The sequence below is a fragment of the Sinocyclocheilus anshuiensis genome, unplaced genomic scaffold (genome assembly GCF_001515605.1).
Source record: "Sinocyclocheilus anshuiensis isolate Anshui unplaced genomic scaffold, SAMN03320099.WGS_v1.1 scaffold9, whole genome shotgun sequence".
Classification (NCBI taxonomy): Eukaryota; Metazoa; Chordata; class Actinopteri; order Cypriniformes; family Cyprinidae; genus Sinocyclocheilus; species Sinocyclocheilus anshuiensis.
This window is the reverse complement of record NW_015540887.1, coordinates 2,104,795-2,109,198: the sequence shown is the minus strand read 5'-3', so window position 1 is coordinate 2,109,198 and position 4,404 is coordinate 2,104,795. Positions and strand designations below refer to the sequence as shown.

Below are 4,404 nucleotides of genomic sequence, written 5' to 3'. Positions count from 1 at the left end.
ACTGTAGTCAATCTTCATCATGGGATGTCATGTCTTTAGGTGTTTAGTGAGCTCATGCTGGACTACTGCTAAGAGGGAAAAAAACAGTACTTTCAAATAGGTTAGACTGACCTCTTCTGGCTAATCTGACGAAGTACATCAAATCACAAAAGGGGATATTCTATTCACATTAACATGTAGGCTAACTGAGAATAAAGTAAAACCTGTAGGTTAAGTTAGATTAAATTATTGAGATTAAATTATATTATTTATTAAAAGTGCATTCAGTAATTCTTATTTCGGAATCGTTTAGACTGCCGTCTATCTACGGGGACCAGCATAAAAGTCTCTTGAGTTTTATGTAAATAACAGTGATACTAGTGAGATTTAGAGAGTGTCTACACCACAATTAATGCGCTTACCCAGGGGCACCGCTACAGTTACTGGGCCTCCTGAACAGCATGTTGACTCGGGGCCCCCCCCTTGGCAGGAATGGCGCGTTTGGTCCCCCTCGGTAGAAATCGCGTTCCGGGCCCCTCTCCCGCGCCAGGCCCTTTGACACTACAGTATACTGTAATCTGAATAATGAATACCAATAAATAAATGAATATGTGTATTGTATCCGTTTACACTTACATTTTACATTTATGCACTGACACTTATCCAAAGTGACTTACAAAAGAGAAACAAAAGAATGTAAATAACATTTAAATTAGTGAATTAAACTGGATTACTGTTAAAAAGTGGAAGAATTAAGGGAATATGAAGTATTTTCAAAAGTGACTCTTGTTCTAGATGTATACATCATATTTTTCTTACTTGCTGGTATCTTTCTGAATTTCCGAAGATAATGTCATTAGTCTCTATTCCTCAGGACAAAACAACAATGAATTTATTGATTAAAAAAACAGTTGCAGAAGAAGCATCAAAGAGAGCAAACGAGTCCAAACTTAGAAGTTCCTTTACATCTCAAGACTCAATTCTTGGATATTTCTCTTTGGCCAGCCGCACAAAGTCTTCAGCACTGTCCAGAGACACCAGTCGATCCTAGGAAATGATCATAACAATTAAAATGCTCATTATTCCAAAAGTCCTTCAGCTCCACCAAGCTGCTTGTAAAAGTGGCACATCCTTGATTAAGTAAAATATAATCATGTAGAAAACTCTACTTTTTACATTACACGTTTATCATGATAAGTCCCTTTAATGTACACATACAGTAAAGTATCGAGGCTGTAGGACTGAGGACTGTCATTTATGATGCTGACATTTATTTACCATGACAAAGATGTATCTTTCACTGTTGCTGAGTCCACGGGGGAAGAGGCCTGTCTCCTCTGACACAATTCGCAGAAGTTCTCTGGCTTTCTCCACATTCTCCCAGTCACTCAGAACCGTCTGTCTGTTCACTGTCAGTAAGGAGTCTGCCTCCTTCTGGTAACCTGGATCAACAACATATACATTGACATGACTGCACTTCTTCAGACACAAAGACATGCTCACACTCCACTGCCATTAGATTGGCAAATAAGGGTCACATTTGACTTGGTATGCTATTACTATTATGTTAACTGGCATCCTGCATTGTACAGTAGATTTAAGCATAAATAATTGACATTTTTATAGACATAATGAGCATTGTTCTTGTAAGCCCTCACAAGAGCTGGAAAAGGAAGAAAAAATACAATTCAGCAAGACAGATATATATGAAAAAATAGAAGACAAATATAGTATAAATTAAAAAAAAATATGTAAAAATAAATACACTATCATTCAGAAGTTTGGGGCAGTAAGGCGGTAAGAAATATTATTACAAGTTCAGTTAAGTTTTTCTAATTTGATATATTTTAAAATGTAATTTTATTGTGATGGTCAAGCTTCAGTCATCACTGTCACATGATCCTTCAGAAATTATTCTAATATGCTGATTTGCTGCTTAAGAAACATTTAAATTTATAAACATTTCTTAGTTGTGCTACTGAATATTTTTGCGGAAACTTATATTTTTCAGGATTCTTTGATATATAAAAATATTTTTTTTTTTTACAGAAATCTTTTATAAAATTATAAATGTATTTACTGTTACTCTGGATCAATTTAATGCAACCTTGCTAAATAAAAGTAAAATTACTAAAAAAGTTTAAAAAAAAATACTTCCTGACTTAATATTTTAAACATAGGCTAGTGTATATAAATAAAACATACAACGATAATATAAACATAAATAATACATTTATACAATAATTATAAAAATAATAAATGTAAAAATAGTTATAGTCCACCTCACCCAGCTGAAGCAAGATCTTCTTCCAGCGTATACAAACATCTTTACGAGCACACCTCAGAGTGTGGATATCATAGTTCAGTTTCTCCTTTCAGATAAACATCATTTACTATTTTTAATAATTTTTTTCCCTCGTGGGGACCGCAGGCCGGTCCCCACAATGTAGCATAAACAAGTACACACACACACAAACAGTGGAAGTGTGGTCAAAGAGCAAGAAAGAAAGAAAGCTTTGAAGAGCTTTGTGGATGGAGGCATAGGTTGCGTGGCAGAACATCACTATTGGGTTACCGTCGATTGACTCTAACAAGTTCGTAAGTGCATTATAGACCATGTGCTCTTCCAGCTGTCCACAGCCTGACAAACATGAGAAAAGTTAAAGCTACTGTATGAAGTGGACACTGACATACAGGAAACATCAACAAGATAAGGTTGTTAGAATCGCATTGCATTTTATTTAAACAAACAGGACCAAAGATTAATACTGAGCAAGAATTTCTGCTCTGATCATGTGACTGTGGTTTACAGTTAAAATGATTCAAATGTGATGCACCAGATCGGTGTCCTCACCTCACCTTAGGGTTGTGTCTGAAATGAACCGTTCCATCACTTGTCTTTCTGGTACAGTTCCGCTGAATTCAATTTAAGAAAATTGGCAAATTACATCGGCCTAAATTCCGACGTATTTACTCGTAGCCAAAATCCAATACAAAAAAGTCAGTCAAAGTCACATCTGCTCTAAAGCAGAGAGCAGAAGGTATGGAAGAACTTATGGATTTTGTGTTGGTTCAGGCATAACTGCATAAGGGTCACACAGAACACAATTTTCCATTCCAATGCACTACTTTTCCATTGGTTTTCTATGAAAACACGCTAGACTGATGTGTATGATAACTGTGTATTGTGGGTAGAGACGACTCCTGTCTGGATAATTAAGAATGAACTTAAATAACTGTTGTAAAATATATTCACTTGCTTAGTTTTGTATTCGTTTTCGCAGTCCTTGCTTGTATCTCAGAGTGCATGTGTATTTGTTCTTCACCTCAGTATCTTTGTCCACTTTGTTCCTCATCTTGATGAATGCATGTAATTCAGCATCTGATTCCCCCTCAGTAGTGGAGATGGAGGTTTGAGTACTGCTCCAGGTCCTCCCCTCCTTCTCAGGTCCAGATCTGCTGTCCTGCAGCTCACGAGCCATGGCTGTCTCACTGCCACTGGACCTTGTGGAGGCAACACTGTATTTAGAGACTTTATTATTTAGACTTTAGACCAGGTGTGGCGAACTCTGGTGTTGGAGAGCCACAGCCCTGCAGAGTTCAGCTCTAACCCTAATAAAAACTCACCTGCCTGTAGCTTTCTAGTAACCCTTCAGACCTTGATTAGCTTGTTCAGGTTTGTTTGATTAGGGTTGAACCAAAACTCTGCAGGGCTGCGGCTCTCCAGGACCGACGTTCGCCACCCCTGCTTTAGACTATTAATATTGTTATTTATTATCTTTTTTCATAATACAATTGTCTTTATATATATAATCTATACAAGAAAAAATGTTGTCGCTTACCTTAATATACAATCTTTCTCCTCAGTAGTTTCATGAATAGGACAGCAGCCAGAATAAAAGACACCCATTTAGAGCAACAAATGGAGATGGAGGTTTTCCCTTAAAATGAGCTAAAATTCAGTACATCATACTCATAGTTATTATTATTGTTCCTTATAGTAGAGCCAACATCCTCCATGCACTAGGACAGAAATTTGTGCTGCCAAAGTTATTTTTCACAGGCGGTGTCCTTAACTTGATAATGAGTGACTCTTGCCATGTGACTGCACTGTTTAAATGCCCTTGGAACTAACCAAAATCAAGACAGTCATCACAAATAAAACAGAAACACTACATCTGGAGCTGCCTTATTTTAAATGGATACATTCATATTTATATGTAGAAATGGCTACTGTACTTCATGTGACCCACATCTGGGAACTTTCTTTCTAACTAAATTGCTTCACAATTCAAAGAACTATCAGACGTTTAACATTCCACAGAACCTTTTAGAACCAAAACAATGTGTTTTGCGTCAGTGCCTGGAAGATCCAGCTGTTGGTGATTGGACAGATTCAGAGACTTTACACCAAGGTGTGTCATT

At 36.9% G+C, this 4,404-nt stretch overlaps 1 long non-coding RNA gene across 1 annotated transcript; it reads right to left on the bottom strand.

Moving 5' to 3' along the window:
- Positions 1-863: 863 nt before the first annotated feature.
- On the bottom strand, positions 864-2,340 carry LOC107688748 (uncharacterized). Its single transcript, XR_001634266.1, has 3 exons — positions 2,267-2,340; positions 1,258-1,421; positions 864-1,026 (listed from the first exon to the last, which is right to left on the bottom strand). It is a non-coding gene; the product is annotated as an uncharacterized LOC107688748 (long non-coding RNA).
- Positions 2,341-4,404: the final 2,064 nt, after the last annotated feature.